At 43.1% G+C, this 13,260-nt stretch overlaps 1 protein-coding gene across 15 annotated transcripts in view; it reads left to right on the plus strand.

Moving 5' to 3' along the window:
• Positions 1 to 13,260, plus strand: part of SPSB4 (splA/ryanodine receptor domain and SOCS box containing 4) — a 156,705-nt gene that overhangs the window by 129,418 nt on the left and 14,027 nt on the right. For 2 of the 15 annotated variants that reach the window (XR_008432569.1, XR_008432568.1), the window contains exon 7: positions 148 to 299. The exons of the other annotated variants lie outside the window; for them this stretch is intronic. The gene's annotated coding sequence lies outside the window, so the exon portion shown is untranslated. Of the gene's footprint in view, positions 1 to 147; positions 300 to 13,260 lie in introns of those variants that run through there. 15 annotated transcript variants of the gene reach the window in all.

Here is a 13,260-nt window from a genome sequence, read left to right on the forward strand (position 1 = left end):
CTCTACTTATCTTTTTCACCTGTTTTGGGGTGTGTCTGTGTATTTAAAATTGTTGAGGGGCAGGGAAATTTGTGGGGTTTTTTAAAATAAATCAGGATACTCCTTTAATGCATTAGAAATCACCATTTTTATTTGCATTTATTGCAGTGTTTTCTGGAAGCTGGGAGGAGGAAAAGACAAGTGGAACAGCAGTTGCCTCTTAGCTGTGTTAGATGGCTGCAACCTAAAGCACAAAACTAGCTCTTGAGATGACCAGACTTTTATGCTTCAACTTCTTTCTGTTAAAATACAAAAGACAATTTTTAAAAAAAGTCTTTTTGTTCTGGCTTTTGCTGTTGTTCAGTATCATTTGTCAAGCTCAAGCAAGCGTGGTAAATCCATTGGCAGAGGCTTATCTGGGCCCGCAGTGCAGCACCAGCAGCACACTGAGCCCTGGGCCCAGGCCAGGTGCTTGGCCAAGCCAGGTCACTTGATAAATGTTGATAACCCAATGGACAGTGGGGCAGCTTTCCACATTTGTCAAGGTATTAAATATGTTTATGGCAAAAAAAGTAATTACAGTATTTTTAGGTGTCCAATACATGCTACCAGCTGTATTAATTTTCCTTCCTCATCACTGTAGGTTTTCCATTATTCCTCTTTTCACAAGTCCTGATGAACTTCAGTGTTTCCATGACTCAGGCTATAATGCTTGTTAGTTTTTCAAAACATTTATCACAGTATCATGAGCCCCAGTGATTGAGACAATACACTTTGGAATGTGCACAGACAGATAATTGTAAGTAAAGCTCAGTTTATATGAGCAGAAAATAAAATCAGATTCCTAGCTGAGGCACTGGAGAACCCCTTGCACAGAGCACAGCCTCTCAGGAGCCATCTGGGTGTCCTGTGCTGCCCAGCCTGGGAACACCTGGCCTTGACAGGGAGGGCATCTCTTGCTGGACACGGCAAGACAAATTAGTGGATGCATTTCCTGAGCCTGAGAAGTGATAGCAAGATGAGGCCGCATTTCACAGAGCTTTTTTTAGGTCACTGTGGCTTGTCTGCCTGCAGAGGAGAAGCCTTTGTCAGTCAGCACTGCTGCTGTGAAGCGCAGTGACGTTCTTCTGCTGACTCCAGTAGCAGCGGATCGAGCCCTGTCTTGCTTGTAACAGCTGAAGTTCCTTTTCCCACCTCATTCCCACTCTGGCAGCATCTGGTGAGCATCTGCATGCTCTGTGTTGAAGCCACAACAATGAGACTTCTGTTACATGGAGTATTTTGGGAGAGGAAGAGGCTGTGTGAAAATTATCCTGGGGGGTGGCAGCTCATCCCAGCGTGTTTCCCATCACCCTTGGGTTGGTGCTGCTGATGCAGTGATCTGTTGCCTGGCAAGGAAACTTAAGCAACTTTGTCACAACAGAAGTTAAACCTTCTAGAGGAAATCATTCTCTGGAGCTGTGGCCTCCTTAATGAGTGGGAGCTGGGACTTGGGCGAGCTACAGAAGTAGGGCTAATGAAATAGAACTTTTGCTGCCTTTCATCTCTCGTAGCTTTGATTCAACAATGGCTTTTGCATTCAGTTATTTCATTTGGTCTCCTGCTGCAGTCAGGTTTGGAGACACATGTTGATTAAATTATTTAGTAGTAATAGATCTGAAGCACTCACATATAAGTTTACAGGAATATTAAAGTCAAATGCTATTCCAGGTGGGAAACAATATTTGAGTAGATGATTCATAATAACATGAGCTCCTAAAACCTTCTCAGAATTGAGGGAGGGAAGGCAGTTTGTAAAAATAAACTCTAAATGTCAACCTAATTTATTTTGTTGTAAATATTTATATATTATTGATAATAATGCATACCATAACAGTGCTATGCAACCAAGTTACTTTTTTCCCTGTTAAGCAAAAGAGTTTGTGTCTGATCAAAAAGCAGACCCCAAAGGAAGCCATTACAAGTCTGTGTTAATGTTTGTTTTTATCCTCTTAGTAACAGAAGTGGCTCAACGCTGTTTAGGTGGGCAAGCTGGGGGTGGCTTTTTTGTTGTTGGTTTTCCCCAGATCTTTCAGTAGAAATGCTTTAAGATTGAGAGTGAGGACTCCTGTCTCTGGATTGCCAGAGGGCCTTTCTGCTGGTCACGTTGCTGCCCCCATCCTCTCAGTGTCCTCATATTCAGCAGGGGAGTCTGTGCCCACCCAACCTCTTCCTAGTCCAGTGCTTAAGTTACAGATTTCTTTTTTCATACACATCAAAACTTACTCTAATTTAGCTTTTAAGCAGTCAGTGAGATTTCTACAGATAAATGTTTTTAACAAAGTCAGAACCAGAACAGACAAGTATTGGTTTTACAGTGAAGGCTGAGCAATCCTACCAAAAGTTAAGAAGGTGTGACTGGTGATAAACCTGCTTAATGCCTTCATTCCCCATTTAGTGAATGTCAGTAGATGTGTTTTTAAAAGGGGAGGGACTGGGCAGCCTGGACGAGGACTGCTCTGTTTGATGCTGGGGTTGCACCCTGCCAGCATGTGGGACCCAGGAGAGACAGGAGTGACGGTTCCTTCCTCGAAAGCCGCCCTGTCCGCGCTGCCAAGGTTGGGAGGCGGCCGGACACGAGCCCAGAGGTGACCTCGAGCTCAGCAGGACTCGAGTGGCTGCCAGAAGGAGCAGGAAGCTGAGGCATGGCCAAGGTCTGTGTCTCTGAGGCAATGGAAGAAACAGCTTCTCTGTGGATGTGCTGGAGGAATCTGTTCCAGCCCAGAAAACGGCTGAGTGGATTAGCAAAAGGCAAGGCAGATGACAGGACCTCACTGCCAAACCATGCCAGGAGGTTTCTTTAAAAACCTTCTAACTTGGTGTGTATTACCTATGGGAGCCAAATTACATTATTTAACATTTTCTTGCTCTAGTTTGTTCTGATGAAATGAGGGTTTGAAAATGGGTGTTTCTTTAGGGTAAAGTTTTCAGATGATCTTTCCCAAAATATTTGCAGACTTGCACATCCTTTTCTATTGCTCTCCAAATATTAAGGAGCAAGTAAATTTTTTAAGCTCTCATTTCTGTGAATAGAATAACAGCCAGAGAGAATGTATTTGCTCTGAATATTTGAGATCTGCAGAGCCGGTGTGTGCATGCGATGAAGCAGCTGGATTCAGCTGGCTATGGTGAATATTACACAAGATGCAGCAAGGAAGGTGTTGACTGGGGTGACACTTGCTAGTGAGTTTATAGCAGAGCTATGGGATTTAATGTCTGTAGGCTCTGGAGAGGAGGATGGGATTTGAGAAAGTAGGCTGCATGGAGCAATGGAAAGGTCTGTGGTGGTGCTGTAATGAAGTAGTAATTCATCACTCTGGTGACCTGCAAAGAGACGGTGTGGGGGGAAAACTCTTGGCTGAAATGATGTTTGACAGGTAAGTGACCATACATGCACAGAATAATAGAAAAAGCTTACTTGAAAACTCCTTATTTTTATAGTCTTAGTTAAACTTTGATTATGGGAGATCTGTCTGGAGCAGTCAAGCACATTGCTCTTCTCTGTCCACATCTGTGGGCTGTGTGAGGCCGGGAGTACTCTCTCCTCATTTGCCCTGCCTGCAGAGGAGCTGTCAGCAGTAAAGAAGATAATTCAGTGGGGGAAAGTACAGCTAAATCTCTTGTAAACAGTGAAACTACCAATGCTTCTGTCTGTCACAGGGTGCTGGAGCTTGGAGATGGGTGGGGCAGCAGGAGCTGGTGTCTGCCTGTGTTGGGGTGGCTGTGCTGGCAGGGACAGTGTGGTGCAGGGCTGGAGCTGGGGGCAGCTTGCACCCAGGCAATCTTTGGAGCAGGGGAAGAAGGAAGCTGGTTAGGGATAGAAAGATAAACAAGCAAAAGAGGTTTGAAGCATTAAATATTTCCCTGTCAGTAAGAGATTGAGCTCATAGTTTTCACTTGTAAGGAATCAAAAAACCCCACTTGGAATTTATTTGCAGAGCACAGTAAGTACCTTGATTGACTTACAAAACAAGGAAAAACTGAAGCCTCTTCACTGGCAGCAGGATGCCCAGCATGGTGGTTCTCGTGGCTGTGGGGTCAGGCCATGGGGAGGGCAGGAGGTGGCAGGTTGTGTCCTACTGCAGCTTCAGTGTGTGGAGTTGAGAACCAGCTCCTTTCCAATGCTCTTCATTGCTGGAGACAGCTCCATGTGCAATTGTATTTCTGTATTTCTCACTCAGGATCTTTGATGTCACACACCCACCGCAGGCCAGAGCAGCAGCACCTCAGATACAGACAGAATGGACAAGGATGAGCCTGAGGCTGCACAGAAAAGGAGATTTAGATAGTGGAGGAGGGGCATGCATAGCCAAAGCAGAAAATGGGGGAAGGAGGAAAGAATCAATAGTTCATTAGACTTATAGAGTAGAAGAAGGAGAAAAGGAATCAATAGTTCATCTGCTCTGGAGACTCTGCTTGTGAGATGGTGGTGGTTAAAGACATTATGCAACAGCTCATATCAGCATATGGGAAAGAATTAAGAAGTAGAAATTAATGTAAATTGTAAAGTTTGGTTTAAGGGAGCAGACCCCCTTCAAAAGAGCTTGTTGTCAAATTAAATAATTATTTGAAGTTCTTCAGCCTTCCTTCACCAACCCTGTCTGTGGCATGAACATCATTGCTCAAAATTCTGCAGTTTTCAACTGGGATTTCAGTGAATGTGAGTTTTGTCTACAGGCTTTGGCATTGTGGTTTTAATAGTTTACAGCCCAAGTAAAAAGTAAATACTGTATTGTAACAGATTTCAGACACGGGTGTGAACTTTTCTACAAATTTAGCTCACTGATTTAACACATATGGACTAGAAGTAATGCAGTCATGCAGTTTCCATGATTATACTGTAGAAAAATAATAGCTACTGTACTATGAGGGTGTATTTTTAGAAAGAAGGTTGCAAACATGTTAGTTTGGACTGGCACTTCATAGTGGATGGAAATAGCTTAAGTGTAAAGGGCTGCTTTTAGTACAAAATAGCTATTTTTGGTGGGTTTATTAATTTAAAGGATTGTGTATTGGCCAGCATTAAGTGCTGATGGTCTCATTAGGGCCCACTAAAGCACCTGTATAATAGCCACATGCACTGACATCTTCTAGTAACCCAAGAATTCTTTCTTGCCTTTAGGAATATCAGTTGGCTTAAATATTCCTTCATGTTTCCTTGTTGTGCCTGAGGGAGAACAGTCAAGTTCTGTGAACTCTGCAACAGAAGTTCCTGCATTGTCTGTGAAAAGCAGAAGCAATCCCTTTGTCTACATGTGCCTCTGTAGGAGATGCAGCTCCTTTGCTTTCAGATAAAATACTGCAGCTCGCCTTTTTAATGGCTACAAATCATGGGAGCTTCAGAGATCGAGTTCCCTGTAGCCCTCTTAGCTGAGTGTACTCCTGTCCAAGCATGAATAATGCAGGACCTCATGGCTTTAGTAAGATACAGCTAATTCTCTTGGCCTTTAAGGATTTTTTCTCCCCATTATTACTTAGCTGCCATCCTGTTGGAAGGGAATTAATTAAATGCAAGTCTACAAAGGCTGGTGAATGTAGGAGACAATAACATTATATGGGAAAAGCAGCTCCAGAGTTCAAATTCTTCAGCAGAGATTTGTCTCTCTGGATTTACTAAACATCTCTCTTGTGCTGTGGACACACTTGGTCTGCCAATATTCAGCCAGTGTTGTGTGTAAAGCTTTATTAGATGCCGTGAACGCCCCTGGGCACTGCTGTGTGGGAGAGGTGGGCAGGGCAGAGCAGGGAGCTGCACACACCAGGCAGGATCTGCAGCTGGTCCCACCTGTTCTCCTGGCCTTGCCAGTGAGCATGGCACTGAGGTGCTGGCAGAGTGCCCTTTGCAGTCCTTTTTCTATGTTTGATACCATAGCTGAAGGTCAGGCAGCTGTTGGAACACAGATGCATCCTTCCTAGGATGGCTAGAGAAGAGAAACCTGCCTTTCTGTATTTGTTTATCCATATAGAATATCATTTTGAAAGTCTTACTTAAAGCTTAAATCTTCTCCTGTTTACCCAGCACAGCTGCAGGGAGAATTTTGGTGAGGTCTGTTCATTTTAGCAACATGTTCCCTCCATCTTGAGTAGGTAAGGCAAAACTTGAAAAGGCAGGGATTGACAAAGCACCTGCTAAAACAGACTGCTTTTTATAATCTGTAATTCAAATGTTTACTTTAAAAGGAAATACTTTGGTTGGCAGGCTGTGAAGTGTGTGATGATAGCTGAGTAAGCCTCAGCCTGTCTGGTTACCAACAGGAGGTAGAACCAGGTTGTGACACGTTGTGCTTTTTCTCAAGGCACAATTTTTCATCTGGTTAGCTCGATGTGCTGACCCCTGTAAAGAATAACTGAACCCCAACAAAATGATTTTTGATTCATGGCAAGCTGTAGCTGGACTGGCAAATCAGGAACATTTAAAGCCTTTTATGGTATCTAGTGACATTTATATACAGTCCTAAGTAGTTGATAATAGGTGAGATTTATTGGCCTAACATACAAACAGCTCAGTGCTGTGTCTTAGTTCTTATTCATTCTCAAATGAGAAAGGGAGGCCTCTTACATCATTTCACAGTACATGAGAAACATTTTAGAAAACAATAGGTGATGGTAAAAGTAACTCAGGCTGACAACACTGTGTTATTTTCTTTGCTTAAGAGATGTTTCTTGTAAAAGAAAAGTGGTATTGTAAGATAAGATTTTTAAATCCACAGGTGCTGCATGTTATATGCAATTTTTATCTGGTTTAAATTTTTGCAAGTTCTAACAATTGTTTAATTGGTGCATAAATTACTTACATGTCTTGTTCTCCCTGACAGTGTTTCACTGAATTTTGTAAAGACTAATTACTGTCATCCCCAGTAGAGTAGTTCTTTTACATCAGCAATCATTCATAACTTACTAGGTGCCTGCAGCTACAAATCAGTCATTTAAGCAACCCTGGGAAGTGTTTCACATTATCCAGCCCATCTGGTAATGGAAGAAGCTTATGGTTCTAACCATATTATCAACTTGAAACCCAGCCATTTGAGAAGCACAGTAATTAGCAGTTCCCTCAGCCAGTGACACGACCCTGAGTGTGCACTGCCACTGTGTGCAGAGAGCAGGGGCTTTTCCCTCTTTTTTGTCTGCCTAAAAGACTTGCAGGAGGACAGAAGGGCTGATTGGAGCTCTGATGTGGAGACAGGTAGTACGTACAAAAATTAAACTAAACTAATTTAGTTGAATACTAATTTAAACTAAAGGCCACAGCTTTGTTCAACTGACTAGGCAGTTTCTGAGCATATATATATATAACAGGTTATACCTTGAGACCCGCTTTCCTTGAACTATCCCTCTGTCTGGAACAGGGCAGTGACAAGCTTTAATTTGGGCAGCAGTCGCTCATCCACCAGCCTGAGAGTCAGTGGGGCTGACTTCCAGGAGCAGGAGTCAGATGTGGCCAGCAGGAAGAGCCACGTGTCCTGTGAGCCTGTGTCACCTGCCCAGCCCTGCCCCTGCTGCAGTGCTGCTGCTCTGGTGCTCCAGCCAGGGCGTGCATGGGAGCTGCCAACCAACACAAACACCACGTGGAGCCTGCTTGAAAGGCACATTTTGCATTGCTCCATGGTAATAGTGGGTATATTTTGTAGCAGAAGTCAATTTAAAAAATAAAAAATTAATGAAATAGGTGTGTTTTATTGGATTCCTCAGCCATCTATTCAAAACCAGTTTATTTTAAATGGCCCTTGAATGAAAGGCAAGTAGAAGTTTATTGCAAAAATGCAAAGTAACTTTCCTGTAGGTCTTGTAGGAAACAATATTTCTATTTAGATTATAGCTGTATATTCAGTGTTTCATTTTCCAGTGCCTGTTGGAGTAATAAGAGGATAGAAATTAAAAATTTTTACTTATCCATTTTCTAATTCCCAGTTTATTTTTAGGTATTGGAACTGACCTTTTGCTACTCTAATACTTGTTATAAGGGAAAGAAACTCAGCCTGCTCTAGGATGAGGCTCAATCAGGTAATGGAAGTGTGTACTGCATTACTTACAGTAGCAACATGGTAAACTCAATGACCCTTTCATTTTGTTCTTTTCAAGGCTTTTGTTCATCTGCCTGAAGACTTTTGTTTTTCTGGGCTGAACACTTTTAGCATCTTTTTCATCCCCACACTTCCATTCCTATTCTACAGGTACCAAATGACAAAACTCCCATAGTCTGTCTCAGGAGGTTATTTCACAGCTCATTTCTGGTATTCATTTTGGACCACTTTTGTTTCCAAACTTGTAGTATTTCCTGAGCAGTTGTTCTTCATGCTGAGAGCTGCCACATTTGATTTTTGTTTGTCCCATCATCTCCTCATTACTGCTTTCATTTTAACAAGTTCTGTGGCATGAGTTCTTTTAATCTCTCCTCCCAAGCTAAATTTAGTCAACCTTAGGTCAGACTTAAATGTTGTAATATTGCATACAAGTGTTGGAACATTAGAACTGTACTAATGTAATGCAGTCATATACCACATACAATTTAATGGTTCTGCACCAGGAAACTGGATTAGGGAAGTTGAAGGCTGTTTTTTTCCTTGCTATGAACTGGAAGGAGCTGGAGATATGTCTGGGCTTTGCCTTGGAGTCACGCTCCATAATTCACCACTCGGAGACACTTTGTGTGTCCATCCCCTTGGCATGTTTTGCTGCCCAGTCTCAGAGCAAGCCATCTGTTATGCTCTTAGTATATTTCACAGTCACTTTTATTCAAATATGCTGAAAGCTGCTTAAGGAAGAGATTTTTTTCAGACTCATAAGTCTGACCGTGTGGAATGAGTGATGTCTAGCTTCGCTCTTCAAGACTGAATGGTTTAACAATGGAATTAGGGCAGGCACATCCAAACCCAGAGTGCTTCCACGTCATTCCTGCCTGCCTGAACAGCCACTGTGATTCCTTCCAGCTTGTCATGATCAACCAGAGTAAGACGACAGCATTCATCTTCTGAAAAATGAATCTGACAGGCGCTTTTGCTACTAAATTAGCACTGGGAGTTCTGTCAGCAGTACCCAAGCTGGCTCTGGGGGCTGGCAAGTGAGTAACCTCACTTCTTGGCTTATTTGCAGGAACTGCTGGCACTTAGGTGAGCCATTTTCTTTTCATCTAGATGAATCAGAATGCTCCAAAGGCAGTCCTTCTGAGTTTTTTTTAAAGCTTAGTTTGGTAGTTGTGCTTCAAAGGCAAGGATATTGACAGAGTGATGAAACTGTTGGTAAATAATTTAGGCCATGGTTGCCACTGGTTGTGGAACCATATTTTACCCTTTATGAGCAGTGACTGAGTTGAAGTGAAGGTGAAACTTTATTTTAGAGTAAAGAAAGCTGCAATGAGTCAAGCTGTTCCTGGCTTTCCTGCCCTGCCCTGCAGCAGGGCAGGCAGGTAGGGCGTGTGTGTTGCTGGGGAAGGAGGGGAGTGGGGTTACTGGGGTTCACACCATTCCCAAAGCCCTTGCTTCCCTCCCTGTGTGCAGGACAAGGTGGTTTCACAGTTTGCTCACTCTGGGTATGTCCCTGCTGTCCCACAAAGGTGCTGTGTGCGAGCCAAGTGAACGGCCCAGGCTAAGCCCAACAAACACTGTAGCTCCTCAAGAGAAGACCAGATGTTTCTGTTCATTTGTCCAGCTTAGATATTGTTGCATCTCTTCTTCATTCTTGAAAAATAAAGAAGTATTTTACTTCACTCATTTTTATTGGTAACAAGAAGAAACAAGCATATGATTTAATGCACTGTCTCCCTCACTGTTCCTTCCAAGTGGCACAGCTGGTTTGTTTTCAGAGCTCCTCTCTTTGGTATTGCTTTTAACTGAGCAAATTTCATTTCATGGAGGAGGCAGGTGCTCATTCTGTTAATATCTTTATGATTTTCTTCACTGTGTGAAAACTGCTGTAATGGAAGCCAGCCTGGCAGAAAGGTCACCTCCTTTTAATGACTTGGTATCTGGGTTTGGAGGCAGATTTCAGGAGAAAATGCCAGGAATGAGCATTTCCTCTAAGGAGAAAGGGCTTCAAGAACTCCCTTTTCTTCTGCCAATGAGAGAAATTGATACCAGCGGGTGAAAGTGGGGAAAAAAAGAGCTATTTTTTAACAGGGAAAAAAAAAAAAAAAAAAAAAAAGCAGGGGGGGGGGGGGGGAGGGGCACAAGGCACAGAAAAGGATTGAATAAATGCTAGGTATGAATTCCCAGACACCCCCCACCCACGCACATAAAGCCACACACCCACCACCAGCAGAACAAAAAGCACCCAACAAAAAAAAAAACAACCAAAAAAAAAAAAAAAAAAACAAAAAAACACGACCACAAAAAAACCCCCCAAAAACAAACCACAAAAGCCCGGGGAAGAAAAATACATGGGCTGACCACATGGCTCAGAAAACAAAGTGGTGACTGGTCCCTTTTGCCTCTGGGAAGGGGAAGAGGAGTTCACTTAGCAACCTGGAGCAGAGATGGGAAACATGTTGAATTTCTGGTGTGGGTCTCCTCCTCGCAGCAGCTGAAGCTGATGGATTTTAATCTCCTTGCTCATGTTGGTTCAGCTCCTCTGGGGTCTCGGGTTCGGGGCGGTTCCCCCGGCTCCCCGGCTGGGCCGAAAAGAAAAACAAGCCAAGCCAGAAACAGCTCAAGGGAGCAAAAAACAAAAAAAAAGCCACTGTGAGGATTCCCAGTACAGCCTCCAGGTGAAGGGGAAGGGAAAAAACCTTCTTGCTTCAAGCTTGCAAAAAACCAGTCCAACAAAAGGAACAATGCAGCATCCCTGGTCCACGCTGTCCGGAGCACACCAGAGAGAGATTGCACAGAACTGTGCTGGGGGTTCCCGGGCTCCAACCCTCCCCATGTCCATCTGAAAGATCCAGCAGCCCTTTCTGGGCAGAAAGCAGATGATTAGCAAAACTGGAGGGGGTGTGCGTAGGAGAAGCTCTTGCGGGGAAAAAGGTGCCAGCTGTCCTGTACCAGAGCTGCAGCACTTGGAAAGGTGCTGCCTGACCACAGGTCAGATGCTCTTACTCAAATAAAAAAAAAAACAACTTCGCAGTTATTTAACAAACTATTTTGGAGCTCCCAAAAGTTAACTTTCTTAACTAATTCTTTGCAGAGTCTTTTGGTGCCTCTCCAAAAGCTTTCTTGAACCCTTTTGTTCTGTTTCAGATGTAGCAGGTTTCCATAATTAAGGGCTAGTTTAACTTTCTCTCTCTATGGCTGTTAGTCTGTGCAACATACAATTAATGTAGAAAAAGCAATATATAATTTGTTTATGCAGATGGACCACACTATTTTAAAGAATGTAGTAAAACTTGATGGTTTACCACTTAGAAACATTCTTAAATGTTCACAGTCTATGGTATTTCCCCAGAGTGATTTATAATAGAGCAAGAAATGGAAAGCTTAAGAAAAAGGAGGAGGGTTTGGATGGGAACACTTAAAATTTCTTGGCAGATGTTTACTGCTAGGGAAGCTTAGGGTTGTTTTCTCTTTCCTTCCAGGAGTGAGAGATTTTAAGGAGGAAATGGGAGATCTGGGTTCCTGAGAGTATTTTCTGAAGGCAAGCTCCGGGAGCAGCCTCATTTACATCACAGACCACATCCCTGGGAAAATGTAGCCTGGGCTTCTCACCTGGAGGCTGCCTGAGCTCTCTGAGCAGGGTGGCTGGCACTGCTGACAGGCTGGGGCTCCCTGCACTGCCCACAGTTCATAGAGGAGCAGTAAGAAACAGCCTTTTTCTCCTTGGAGAAAATGGAGTCACAGAGGTGCAACTAGAAATTTAAATTACTGTTCCTGAAACCCAGGGGTAAAGACCTGCAAAGGATTTAAACTGTTCTGGCATTGCATGAGCAGTGCTATTTTGCTCTTATCAGATACACTTCAGGGTTGTGATGTTTGAAATTCTCACAAATGGTAGATGCAGAGGTTCATGCTATCTATTACACTGAAAAAACAAATGAATTTACAGCAGGGGAAAGAAATGAATTTTTGGGGCAATAATCACTGTTTAAATTTCAGATAACAATTCTTACTTTTACATTCTTCTGAGCTTCCCAAAAATGTGGCTGACTTCTTCCAGTAGGTGGTTTTGGTAAGGCTCTGCAGGGTTAAGACCATACCCCATGTTACATCTGCAGAGCACAGCTTGCACAGAGGAATCCTCAGAAGAGCTGGAGCCTCCAGAGAGCTGCTGGTTTGCTTACTTTTTGCTTTCTTTGTCATCTTTTCAACTCCCCTGCTTTGTGGGCTCTAAATTAGTTTGTGCGCAATATAATTAGTTTAATTGTCAAATTTAATTACGAAGGTTTTAATAATGGGTTGGAAATTCATGATGGACATGTTCCATCTGTTTGGCAATGGGTGTAGCTGTATATTAGCAGTGTATTTGTTGTAATACTTGTGTGTCTAATGGGCCATGCTGCCCAGGAGGTGAGTTTTGGGGAAACAGGAAAGCCAAAGCACAGCAGGTGTCGTCATTTTCTCTGTACTGCAGTTTTGGCCTGGATAGGCAGTGGGAAAGAAATGCCAAACCCCAGAACTGTGACTCTGCAATGGGTTTTCAGGAAGAAAACAGGCAGTAGCTATGTAAAACAGCACTGAAATGTCTGTAGGGAGCCATCAGCACCTAAGGGGTCACCAGGCATTGGGACCTTAGGGAAGACAGAAATTCCTGTAGGCTTGCTCTGAAGTACTTTTTCTCTAAATATTTTGTTACTAGTGATAAATCCCCTCCCATTCCTCTCCTTTCCCCCTCTGGTGCACTTGTCCTAAGAGGAACCACAAGTCCTGGGCATGATTGGAATTCTGGTGGGGAGTGGCACAGTGTAACTCAGGGGGGAACTGTATCCCTCCTGCCAAGAGCATGGCAAAAAGCTGAATCTTGTATCAAAACTGGGTAAAGCCCATAAGGAAAAATGTACATAAAACTAATTGAGCTTTGCATGCTTGGGGAATAATCATTGGAAGCAAAGATTCAGTCCTGCTGTGACTACTGAGCAACAGTTGAAGAGCAACAGGCAGGTTTGGAATCAGCAAAATTTTGAGACCTTTCTTGTCAGTGGTAATTGTTAAATCCATATGGATCATCCTAGGCATGAATTTGATGAAATTACAAGTATCATGCACAGCTGGCTTCTAAAATAATATGGGATGCTTCTAAGAGAGAAGTGGATGAAATGTTTTTTATTTGGAATGTGTTCACATGGTGTTGGAAGGTTACAAACACAATGTGCCCAGTCCT

The sequence above is a fragment of the Vidua chalybeata genome, chromosome 10 (assembly GCF_026979565.1).
Source record: "Vidua chalybeata isolate OUT-0048 chromosome 10, bVidCha1 merged haplotype, whole genome shotgun sequence".
Taxonomy (NCBI): Eukaryota; Metazoa; Chordata; class Aves; order Passeriformes; family Viduidae; genus Vidua; species Vidua chalybeata.